Source organism: Muntiacus reevesi, chromosome 14 (genome assembly GCF_963930625.1).
Source record: "Muntiacus reevesi chromosome 14, mMunRee1.1, whole genome shotgun sequence".
Taxonomy (NCBI): Eukaryota; Metazoa; Chordata; class Mammalia; order Artiodactyla; family Cervidae; genus Muntiacus; species Muntiacus reevesi.
Window position 1 is genome coordinate 49,417,192 of NC_089262.1, and position 13,745 is coordinate 49,430,936.

The 13,745-nt window shown below is 36.3% G+C and overlaps 1 protein-coding gene across 3 annotated transcripts in view; it reads right to left on the minus strand.

The window, feature by feature from the left end:
- The window catches only part of PDE4D (phosphodiesterase 4D), a 1,548,416-nt gene that overhangs the window by 1,033,706 nt on the left and 500,965 nt on the right, over positions 1–13,745 (minus strand). The gene's annotated exons all lie outside the window — the stretch shown is intronic.

The following is a 13,745-nucleotide window of genomic DNA, read 5'->3' on the forward strand; positions in this document are numbered from 1 at the left end:
GATTAATGCCCACTCCCTGTTTCATAAATGACCTTCTCACTGTGCCATTACATGATGAAAGCCAGAGAGTATTTCCAGGGGCACTAATTCTGTTCCTAAGTCTTCCTCCCTCATGACCAATGAACTCCCAAAGCCCCTCCTCTTCCTCATACTATTCCCTTGGGGGTTAGGATTTCAACCTATAAATTTGGGGATACATAAATATTCAGACCATAGCACACAGGCTCACTCACAAAAGAAGTGGTAAGCACTAAACCCAAAACTCTTTCCTATTCCAGTGCTGAACAATTTGGAGTCAAAGCTTAAGTGCCTGCTTTAGTGCCAAATTAACCAAGGAACAAGCAAAAATGACCTAGGTCCTAGCTCCATGGAATGCTTGCTCTTGGAAGGTAAGACAAGAGTTTACTTATCAAGATTAATAGTTTGCTCATTGAAATTCTTTCTGACCCTCACTTCACTTTAAAACTTCATTAATCTAAAGTTTCTAGGTCCTTAAATTCTTTACAGTTCCAACCATTGTCCACCTAACAAGACGAGGATATAAAACCCTATAAATATATTTTATTTACTTCTCCCTTCTAAAATATTACTAAGTTTAAAGGCAATGTTCTTTATTTCAGTGAGAATAATACTTAGTTTGGCTTAATCAATATGTTCTGTTGGTGGTCTTTTTTGTGAAGTCTGCTGTCAACAGAGCCTGGTTACACAAAATAATCAGGAGAACTCTAAAACTCCAAGTATTCTTTCCCTCATATTTGCCAAGGATTCCTGTCAAGTTACATGTGAGAAACAAAATACCATGGATTTTATTTTTATCTATTCATAAATATACTCCAAGTACATAAAACATTGTCTATCATATACTAAAGCTCTACAGGTGCTTGGATGAATGAAACTGCAGAAAAACCATGAATACAATTTTAATGTAATTTTACTGATTGGATAAACACATTTCATTAATACAATAGAAGTTAACATGAAAGGAAAAAATCCCACTATCTGGTTATTCCAAAAAACCCTAATTATTTTCATATTGATTTCTAGTTCTTAGACACATGCAGGCATATATTTTGCAGTTTGTAATTGAAACATGGAGTTGTACTTATGTATTTCGCTTTTCTTCCCAAAAGTTCCTAAGGTTTTCCATGTTACCCTATAGTTACCATAATGATTAGACAATGGTCCATGAACGGGAATTTTCTTAATGCTTAGACAATGGTCCATGAACGGGAATTTTCTTACTATGTGTTCACTGTTTTGCCACTGAAAAGAGTATCTTTTACTTATAGAGCAGTTTTATGGAAACAATTAAGCCTAAAATCATTAGCCCTCACTTCAGTTTTTCCAGTGGACACGGAACAGAACATACAAGAAATTAGAAAGCAAAGTAAGAAGGTAAAGATTCTATCTAGTCTTTATTTGTTGTAAAAAACCAACAACAATCTGAAATTCAATCAACCTTTAAATTTCTTTTAAGTCAAATGAAGCCCTCTCTGTGTGTCTCTCTGTGGAGCAGAATTAATGCCATTTGCTAAGACATTTTGTAAATACGATATACTCTACAGCTGCTAAATTCTAGTCACAGATACTATTTCAGATGGTGAGGATTCAAGCAAACAAAAATGACCCTTAACTAAGTCATAGAAGAGACTAGAATAAAAAATTGTGTTTGCAGAGGCATTATATAAAGGTTTTTAGTCCCAGAATTTAACCATGTAACTCTATCCAATAGCTTTGCATTAAAATCAACATGAATACAGTTTTCTATCAGATAAAATCTGCGACTAACACATTACACTCAAGTTAAAAGAAAAACATATGCACATGCCTTTGTGTTCTTTCAGTGAAGTCACATTAATAGCCTCATTTAGTTTTCTGCAAATAGAATTTGTCCACATAATATTCATTCTTTTCTAGGTTTTTCTGCTAAAACTGGCAGTATGATGAGCTAGAATAATGTTTGAATTGCAGAAATAGTATTTAAGAATATTTAAGGAAGTTGAACTATTTAAGACAATGGTCATTTCTAAGGAAGGAAATTCTCAAAATAAAAACACAAATGCTAATTATAACACCTAAGTTATTAAATCTAGCAAAATAGTGAGTTAAATATTAAAAAACAATTGTTGAAAATAAAGTAATATTCTGACTGAAAACATAATACACATTTAAAAACATTAGATCACTCCCCATATTCCACAGCCTGTAATAAATCTAGGACACAGTTGAACTAGGACTCAGCTTGAACGTAGATGCAAAAGTAGATGCAAAATTGAAGTAGATGCAAAAGCAGATGCAAAATTGAAGTAGATGCAAAATTTCCCAAACACCAGAAGTTGCTGCTGTTTCCAGTAGATGATGAAAAGTATTACTAGGCACCAAAGGCTACAATTGTGGATCCACTTATTTTTTATTTTATTTTATTTTTTTGTTAATTTTTTTTATTAGTTGGAGGCTAATTACTTCACAAGGACCCACTTATTTGGACTAGAATAACCCCCATGGCCTTAATAAAAGACTCACTTATTAGGCTGCACTTCTGCCTCCCTGAATCCGTCTGTCAGAAAACAGTTCTACCAATTTTTGAAAATGTTTTGGAATTCATCTATAATTTAGAGAACTACCTGAGACAGATGATTCCTCCTCTGTTCCTTATCTCCCTATTGCTCTATGATTTCTCTTTTCTGTCCAAAACCCCACTCTTATTTCAGATTTCTTAGATAGGTCTTCTGGTACCCTGTTTTTTAATTGTGGTAAACAAGCTCATTCATCCTCATCTCCTCTCTGAAGAGTCACCCCCATCCTACCTCCTTTCACACATGGCCCCTTGCTGAGGACACCATTCTCTTGCGGTGAACTTGAGGGGAGGCTGCTCTTGTTCTCAGAGCCCCGAGCCTCTTCCTGAGATGGACTTGCTGCTCTCTTTATTACTCGCATTAACTTACTGATCATTACTCCTCCACCATCTTGCAAAACCTCTCCTTTGACATCTGGGACAATCAACTCTATTTTATCACTGACTTCTGCCAGTCTCCCTGATCACTAGGTACCATTTATTGAAAGTCTTCCACCTTTCTAACACTTTGAAATCTTGAATCCTTCTTCTCTCCTACATGTGACTTGAGCGTTGATATGGAAGAGTCAACTCATGTCCAAATCTGTCAATTCTTTTACTCCTTTTCCACTGCAGCCAATCTCCTCCCTGGAAACCCCTTGACATCCTGAAGACACATTAAATGATCTTCAAAACATAAATCTGAAGGCTCATGCATACTATCTTTCAATACAAATAATCTCCTAAATTTTCATCTTGTTCAGTTATTCTAATTTCACCTCTTTGACATCATAGAGCCTTATAGAGATCTCAAACCCTTTCTATTTCCACTTTCTTTTTTTGGGTGTGGAATTTCAACAAAATCTGTACTTTAGTTAATAATACTGTATCATCTGTTAATTACTCTTTTTTTTTTAGCAACATAGTATTTCTTTATATTCTCAGAACTGAAGTATTAGAAGTTTCAAGACTCATTCAATTTTTTTGAAAATCACAAAAATAATGTTTTTTAGACTTTTAGCAGTAATGACAGATGCCAGAATAAGTGGAATTAAATCAAAGTTTTGAGTGAATATAAATTAGAAATCTAGCATCCTATTCATACATAGTCAAACAAGAGGAACAAAATGTCATAACTTTTTTTCCTAAGCAAAAATTCATAAGTTTTCTAAAATAGATATATTATACATACTACATATATATGTATATGTATACAAGAACTTTTCTACTATACTTGATAAAGGCTTGAGAAATAATAACAAATAAAAGAGACAGAGAAATTGGAAAACATAAACTAAATGAAATGGGAACACAGAATATGAAAGAGAAAAAGTAAACCAAACTAAATTAAAGTAAAAGATAATCATAGTCTAGTAGTTTTTAAACATGGCTGCTCATTAGAATCATATCTGGAATTTTAGAGAAAGAAAACAATACCTGGGCATTTGTATTTTTCAGAAAATTCTAATGTGCATCTGGATAATGAAAAGTGAGCATAGGTTTTTCTATTAAATGGTAGTTGTAGTGATATAGAATTCTATCATGTTCTGTTAACTAGTCATGACACAATGGTATTAAAAAGAATAATCACAATAGTAAAAGTTGTTTATCAGTTCTCACAATCAATAGCCAGACAAAAAATAAAAGATAATTATAATTGCAAGCCATAATGGAAACATGATTAACCTAACAATATAAAATGTATGCAGACTAAGTCACTTCAGCTGTGTCCATCTCTTTGTAACTCCATGGACTGCAGCCTGCCACGCTCCTCAGTCCATGGGATTCTCCAGGCAAGAATACTGGGATGAGTCATCATGCCCTCCTCCAGGGGATCTTCCTGACCCAGGGATTGAACCCACATATATAATGTCATCTGTGTTGGTAGGTATGTTTTTTTACCAAGAGCACCACCTGGGAAGCTCTAACAATATAAAATAATTACATAAAATTTGGGGGGTTAAGTAGAGTGATGTGGTATATGAAATTGCACACATGCACATGTTTTCATTTACCCAGCCAGTCTATGTCTTTTGGTTGGTGCATTTAATCCATTTACTGTTAAGGTAATTATTGATATGTATGATCCTATTACCTTTTTCTGAATTGTTTTGGGGTTTTTATGTGCAGGTCTTTTCCTTCTTTTGTGTTTCCTGCCTAGAGAAGTTCCTTTAGTATTTCTTGTAAAGCTAGTTTGGTGGTGCAAAATTCTCTTAACTTTTGTTTATCTATAAAGCTTTTGATTTCTCCATCAAATTTGAAGAAGAGTCTTGCTGGGTAGAGTAGTCTTGGTTATAGGTTCGTCCCTTTCATCACTTTAAATATATTATGACATTCCCTTCTGGCTTATAGAGTTTCTGTTCAGAAATTGGCTGATAACCTTCTGGGAGTTCCCTTGTACATTATTTGTCATTTTTCCCTTGTTGCTTTTAATATTTAATCTTTGTCTTTAATTTTTTGTCAGTTTGATTACTATGTGTCTTGGTGTATTCCTCCTTGGGTTTGTCTTGCCTGGGATCCTCTATGCTTCCTGGACTTGGTTGACTGTTTCTTACGCTAGGCAAGTTTTTAGCTATTATTTCTTCAAATATTTTCTCAGGTCCTTTCTCTCTCTCTTCTCCTTCTGGGAACCCTATAATGCAAATGGTGGTGTGTTTAACACTGTCCAGAGGTCTCTTAGGCTGGGTTCATTTTTTTTTTCATTCTTATTTTTATATATATACTGTTTTGCAGCAGTGATTTCCAACATTCTGTTTTTCAGGTCATGTATTCATTCTTCTGCCTTAGTTACTCTGCTATTGATTTCTTCTGGTGTATTGTTCATCTCTGTTTGTTTGTTCTTTAGTTCCTCTAGATCTTTGGTAAACATTTCTTGCATCTTCATTATTTTTCCAAGATCTTCAATCATCTTCACCATCCTTATCCTGAATTCTTTTCCTGGAAGGCTGCCTATCTCTACTTCATTTGGTGATCTTTCTGGGGTTTTATCTTGTCCCTTCATCTGGGACATCATCCTTTGCCTTTTCATTTTGATTAACTTTCTGTGATGTGGTTTTCATTCTGGCACGCAAGACTGTATGTAATTCATCCTGCTTATTCTGTGTTGACCCTCTGGTGGATGAGGATGGGAGGCTTGTGTAAGCTTCTTGATGGGAGGGACTAGCGGTGGGAAAAACTGGGTCTTGTTCTGGTGGGCAGGGCTCAGTAAAATTTTAATACAATTGTCTGTTGAAGGGTGGGGTTGTGCTCCCTCCCTGTTACCTGTTTGGCCTGAGGTGACTCAGTCCTGGAATCTACAGGCTCTATGGGGGGGTTAATGGCAATCTCCAAGAGACCTCACGCCAACTGCACTTCCCAGGACTGCTGCTGCCATGCCCCTATCCCCGAGGTGAGTGACTGCTGACCCATACCTTCACAGGAGACCCTCCAACACTAGCAGGTAGGTCTGGCTCAGTCTCCTGTGGGGTCACTGCTCCTTTCTCCTGGGTCCTGGTGCATCAAAGATTTTGTTTGTGCCCTCCACGAGTGGAATCTCTATTTCCCCTAGTCTTATGGAAGTCCTGTAATAAAATCCTGCTGGCCTTCAAAGCCAGATTTCCTGGGGATTCCTAGTCCCTTTGCCAGATCTCCAGGCTGGAAAGCCTGATGTGGGGCTCAGAACCTTTCCCAACAGTGAGACAATTTCTTGGTTTTATTGTTCTCCAGTTTGTGGGTTGCCCACCCAGCAGGTATGGACTTTGATTTTATTGTGATTGCACTCCTCCTACCATAATATTGTGGCTTCTCCTTTGTCTTTGGATGTGGGGTATCCTTCTTTGGTGGGTTCCAGCATCCTCCTGATGATGGTTGTTCAACAGCTAGCTGTGATTTTGGTGCTCTCACAGGAGGAGATGAGTGCATGTTCTTCTACTCTGCCATCTTGAACCAGTCCCTAATATCTGTACCTTCTTACATTCATTAAGTTCCATACTCAGCTTAAGTGCCACAATTAACCATTTTTTTTTTACTATCTTGCAAAATCCTCAAATCCCTTTCTTGGTTTCTCTTACTGTACATCCCCACTTTTCAATCTTGAGTCAGTTGAACTATTTGCTTTCTTGGTGCCTATACCAAGGGGTGCTCAGCACTCCTGGAGAATATTCCCAATCCTCACATTGGTTACATGAAAAGGTAATGGTAATGATTACCAGCCATGCCTAAAACATGGCTTATTGGTCTAGCCATGCTGAACAGTTTTAGTTCTCTGAATGCATACATCCCACTTTCCCTTGTCAATCGACTTAGCTATTCTCTCTACCTAATACCATTCCCTTTAGGTCTCAGCTTGGGTGTCAGTTCCTCCTAAGCCTGTGCTAATGTGCTCCCCTCTTATCCTCCGTAACTTCTGCATGTCCTCAGTCATATGTGTGCATTATATTAAAAAATGGGACTGTAATTGTCTGTTTTCTTTTTAGTGTGCCCACATGAAGTCTAAATGTTATGAAAGAAGTGACTGTGTTAGTACCAGTAAGCCTCCCACGTCCAGTTCATATGTCATTGTGTAGAAAAAATAGATACTTGCTAATGGTTGAATGCATGTGCACATGAATGTTTATTTTTGCTTTGTACATAACTGATATATGATTGAGTAGATGAACATTTTCACTCATATAACTTGCAGATATTCTTTTATATTTATAAAATTTAGCTTGACTCTCTAAAAATATGTATGGAAATATACAATTTAAAGAAATAAAGTTAACCTCAATTAAATACTGTTGGAGAAATGAGAAAGCCAAAGTCACATGTTAACTGGGACACAGAACAGTTAGTGGAGGAGGAAAGAAGGAGAACACTCCAAAAATACACGGCCAAAAAATGGAAAAGTTCCAGAAAGTCATTTGAATTCTAAAATGGATATTCTAAATCTTATTTGTATATTATAAATTATATGGTATAAAAATTATCTATGTATACTAAAAGTCTGAATTTCTGTGTAGCTTCCACATAACAAGTGTGTGTGTGTGTGTGTGTGTGTGTATTTCTTATGGCAGCATGAGTCACATTTTTTAGGAGTCACATTGGAATAAAAATCAGAACACCCTGAGATAAATCCATTTGGAAATGCTGGCAAAGGTCTCACCTTTCCCAGGCTCAGAGCCACTAACTTTAGAGTAAATGATGCTAATTCATCAAATAAAACCAATAAATATATGTTAAATAAATGACATAAAACATCTGAATGGTATACTATTTTGATTGAATTCCCCAGATTTGAAATAGGTCTAACAATGCTTGGCTCCACTTAATTCCTTTTAAGTGGATAGAAGATTCTACATGAATGAGATAAATAGGTACAATAAATGATACCTAAATCCTAAGTTGTTAGAAAAAATTCTAAGCAACTAGCCAGGATTTTCAGCAAAACCAACAATAACAAAAATGTGTATTTAACACAAAAGGTCACATATTTTTCTCATAGTTCTTTCTCTATATACAATTTTATTTTAAATAAATCTTTTTTTTCCATTTGGGGTGCTCAGCTATAGGCAGAAAAAGAGTTTGATAAGTTCATATTTTCCTGAATTTCAATTGAATGCATTTTTTGTAATTTGAGACTTCTCTAACTGATTCACTTTGGCCAATATTAACATTTATATAGCACATAACAGTTAAATAAAGACCATTCAGAGTGTTTTCACCTATTTTCCCCCCACAAACATTATATTGCAAGATAGAAGAACATGATTTTGAAAGAACTGTAAACTCCCTAAACACTTCAGTGATTATATAAGGTTGAGTTATATAAAGATGGTCAAACAGGGTAGTGCTTGTGGAAAAGCAGCTATCTGAGGAGCTGAAAATGATGATTCTTGGGTGGAAATAATTAAAGTGCTTTTATTCAGCTCTGCACTCTGCCTGCTGCAGTATTGTTCTTCGATCCCTTTTCACGGTAAATTAACTGCTTCACTGGGTTCATTTTTACACTGGGATCTCTAACCAATCTTCACTATCAAACAAGTAAAGTTGGCATAAGAAAGGTTTGGAAAAGGACCAGGTGCTCTCATGTGATAAGCACACAGGTCACCACTCTGTTTAATATTTTTATGAATATGGAGCCTGATGAGAGAGAAACCTTTGGTTATAAAAGTAAATCCTCCCTGGTACATGGTACTTTATTACATACAAATAGAGAGCATTATGTATTATGGTATATAATGATATCAGTCCATTCGGGTAAATTTAATTAGGATTCCAGAGAGTACTAAAAGAATGAGAAGGCACTACAGTAATCTGAAGAAGAAATTAGAATTTGATAATTACCATACTGTTTATTTTTGGTTTCCCTGGTGGCTCAACTGATAAACAATCTGCCTGCAATGTGGGTGAGCTGGGTTCGATCCCTGGGTTGGGAAGATCCCCTGGAGAAGGGAAAAGGTATCCCCTCCAGTATTCTGGCCTGAAGAATTCCATGGACTGCATAGTCCATGGGGTCACAGAGTTGGACACAACTGAGTGACTTTCACTTCACTTTACACTCTATTTCAACGAAATTATCATTTATACTTTATTTTCTTTAAATTTAGGACATGAAAGATACCATAAAACACTCAGAGTTTCTATGATGTGTGAGGGGAAAGCCATCAGCATTATTTAGTTTTCTATTTTAGATTAGATTCAAGATGTCATTTATCAAGAATTATACAGTAAAGATAAAGTGTTCCATTATTCTTAGAGTCTAATTTTAATCTCAAAAATAAAAAAATTCAAAGCAAAAATAAAACAATTCAATTAAATCAGAGTAAATACTTTAGAAATAAGTCTTGCAATGTTTTGTGGATATTCTGAGTTTTGACAAACACTGTGCCAATAAATTGTATTTTAAAAAACAAAGGAATCCAGTTGTATTTTTTTACATAGCATTTATCTTTAAGGTTATTGGTAGCACTGCCTTCTTATTTCTTTGTGATTATATTTTCAAACCAAATCCACATCAAGAATGTCATATATTTAAGGGATCCTTTATAATCACAATCAAGTGTACACATTTTCAATTTTGGAGATCTTTGTCTACTGGATTATATAGATCTTCCGCAAAACTTTCAGCCAGAATTTATCAAATAAATCTCTTGAAACTTGAGCACATATCCAATATGAAACAGCAAGTCTCATGGGTTCATCATGCAAGACAGCTCTTTAGCCTTATACTCACTATGCTTCAAATCTGAAATCCCCACTGTCAATACCCTAAGTTAAAAATATGAAGTTTGAAAAATCAGATGTCTCTTTTAACCAAGCTTCTGTTTCTATTAATTTTATTTTGCTTGGATTTTGATTCAGTAACACAATGTTGAAAATTACCTTTTTTTTTTTTTTAATGTTCACACTAACGTACTGTGTGGACTCAAGAAATCTAGATGACAAGCAGCTGATCAAAGAATCCAAAGTCTAACGGCATCTCAAATCAGCTCCTCTGTGGATAGCACATAACTCAAAGAAATATTTCTGGAAGATCTTTGTAGTATGAAGCCGTATTTGACTAAGGTAATCCTTCCCTCTATGTTGGAGAGTAGACTTTTTTCCAAGTGTGACCATTATTTCAATTTCTTTCCATTTTCTTTTTTTTTAAAAATAGGACATAGTAATATAAACGGAGACAGCGTACTTCTCTAGATTAGTAATGGCACACTAGTGATGAGAATGTGTCTGTAATATTCCCCACCCACACGTGTCCTGAGTATTCATCCATCCACAGGTGTATCATCCTGTCACAAGGGGACAACTTGTTCCTTGGCTCTCATTTGATTATAGCTGATGCAGTCATGAAGCACAGATAGAAAGATTTAGCACTATTTCCCGTTACCTCCCTTTGCTCCCGCAATCTCCTACTTGCGTGCAGCAAGCATTCTAGGTGTGGCAAGCTAAACCCTTCTCAGAGCATCTGGGGGTCCATGGGCCACCCAGGGAAAGTAAGCCAGCGCCCAAGCTGGTCTAAGGGAAGTTCCTGATTCCTTCCAAGGATTCTGACCACAGAACTATGTTGAAGTCAGCAAGGGTTGTTATAGAAGTGAAACAAGGAGGAAGTAAGAAATGAAGAGGACCTCCAATCTCATTCCAAACATATTTGAATAACCCTTGAATGCAGGGTATGTCTGTGGACAGATGCCAAAAGCAAGACATAGACTTCTTTTTTATCTTCCTCAATGTTTTTAAAAATTATTTTTGAATTTTTTATTTGGGTATAGCTGATTAACAATGTTGTGACAGTTTCAGATGAACAGAGAAGGGACTCAGCTATACATATATATGTGTCCATTCTCCCACAAACTCCCCCCACCCCCCACTGTCCAGGCTACCACATAACATTGAGCAGAGTTCCTTGTACTATACAATCGGTCCTCGCTATTTCTCCGTTTAAAATATAACAATGTGTACATGTACATCCCACCCTGCCTAACTATCGATCCCCCGTCCTTCTCCCCAGTGACCACAATTTTGTTCTCTAAGTCTATGAGTCTGTTTCATTTTGTAAGTAAATTCATCTCTTTTTAGATTCCACGTATAAGGGATGTCATATGATATTTCTCCTTCTCTAACAAGACATAGACTTCTTAACACAAATGTGATAAGTCCATAGTGATCGTAACTTTCTGAACAAGGAACAAATTCCTGGTTGACTCTTAAACCTGTTAGAACACTCACCTCTACCCCATGAGTTATTAATGGAGGATCTTTGAGGCCAGTTTTAACAAGGAAACCAAAAATAATGAACAGAATTTTCTCTAATATTTCCCCAAAAAAGTATAGCAGTTGCTGCAGTGGTTATACAATAAGCAGCTATAATATGTCAAAGGCTAACCAAGAACAAATTATGTGGGTTTTTTGCAGGCCAATTGTTTCCTTAAGAAACCATATCATGGCTTTCAAAAGGGGTAGCACAAGTCTGTAGACCCACTACTGTATGATATTTGACAGAGCAAGTGTCTGATGTGATCATATATCAGAAAAAAGAGCAAAGATAAATAAAGGAACAAATCCAAAGGGGATGAAAATCTCCTTTTCTATCAAAGGTTCACAATTGTCAATGCTTCAGTGTAGATTAACAGCGGGACCTGGGGACCTACTAACCTTTAATGATGAAGAATGGGGCTGTAGAAACCTAGCTAAAGTAGTCTAAATTTCCCATTAGCCGTTTCTGATAGTGAAGGAACCTGTAGTTCTTGGTTAACTGGAATGGCTACAGAATGTCATCCTTAATTTACCTTCTACCTCCCTTTCAAAGTTTAGATATTCCAGAAAATTTGCTTAAAAAGATAACAGAATTCCTTTAGTACATCTTTAGGCTTTGTTTCTGGCCACTCTCAAAAATGGTTTCTCCTGGCTGCCTTCTGGTACTGACAAGTCACTTGTTTCATTTTTCTAAAAGACAATTATTTCCTCCAAAATGTTGAATATGTTTGTAAATGGTAAGTACTGTTTTGTTTATACTTGAATCTTAGATCTTTTATTAAAAAGGAAACAAACTCTGAACCAACAAAAGTACTATCATAGAGACAATTCTGAACCCCAAGTCCTTTGGCACTTGGAGGCTATTGCATTTAGCAACAAATTCAAATTTAATTAAGTAAGCTTAGCTTTAACCTGAGATTTTTAATTATACACATTGCCCAACTACACAGAGACATATTAAATATACCACATTGTTTTCTTTTAAGGGCACATGATATAACACCAGCTTCAAGAGAGAAGTCATGTTTAGCCAGCAAAATTTTTTAAACCAAAGCTAATTGAATACATCACAGGTTTAAATTAGTTCATTTTACTTTTAATTATAGCTATAATCCCTTCTTCCTCAAAGGTAGAGAAATCAAGCTAATGATTCTAAGATAAACCTGCTGTGCAGAAAAGAATTTACATTAGGCCAGCAGCTGTTATCATTGGAAAAGCCTGTTGGAAAGATTGGCCCTTTGCTGGCATCTGGGAACTTGGATTTCAGGAGGGTTCCCACCATCCCTAACTGGTAATATGGCTCATTGCCTAAACTGGTTGCATAAAAAACATGGTGTATGCTGAACAACTGCTTTCCTTCTAGGAATCTGGAATTTAGGCACATACCACGAAGAGGGTGCCTCAGTGACCAACCCCCAATAAAAACTCTGGGTACTGAGTCTATCTTTTATTTTTTTGTTTTTAAACATTTTTTTGTGTGTGTGTAGTAAGAACATTTAACATGAGATCTCCCCTCCTGACAGAATTTTAAGTGCACAATATGGTGCTGTCAACTGCAGCCGCAATGTAGTAGAGCAGATCTTGGGAGCTTATTCATCTCGTAAGTGAAACTACTATACCCGTTGAATAGCAATTCCTCATTTCCCCTTCCCCCAGTCCCTGGCAACCTCCGCTGTACTCTGCTTCTGTGAGTTTGACTCCTAGACATCTCATATAAGCACTGAGCCTTTAATAAGCTTCGCTGATAGAAGGCTTCTCTGGTGAACACATGTCACATGTGTTGTCACAACTCATTACTAGAGGAATTAAATACATCCTTCTGAATCCACTGGGAGATGGAACTCCTGAAAACTTGTTTCTGCTTTCCTCCAGATGTTGCCCCACATGCCTTGCTCTTTGCTGATTTTTCTTTGTACTCTTTTGCTCTAATAAATCCCAGGCATGAATACAACTATTTACTGAATTCTTGGAGCTCTACTAGCAAATTACTGAACACAGGAGTGGACTTAGTGATCTCTGACACACCTGGCAGGTAAATCCTACCCTCTACATGAGTGAAGCAGTGCTGATGCCAAACAGGGGAAATTGGATTTCGGAGACAGTATTTTTCAAAGAATGCTCAGATCAAGCTGCCATATAAAATTCCAACCTGCTTTAATGTGTCTGATAGATAGGTGTACAGTCTTCTTTATACACACAGTTCATCCAGAAAAAAAAAAAAATCACATATGTATTTCCTTCTTCTTGCTTCAAGTTAAGAATGCATTGTCTTATTTATCTAGTAGTGATTTCCTCATACTTTTTAATGATATAGGTGCTTTGAACTGGTCTGTAACAATTCAAACAGCTAAATTCAATATCTTAGATGATAGTTACTGCCAACATTTTTTCTGACCACCGCTTTTCCAACAACTTTTAGGAAAACCCAAAAGGTTCCTTCTCTAGATATGCCTTGAACTTGGCAGACAATGAGGAAGAATCA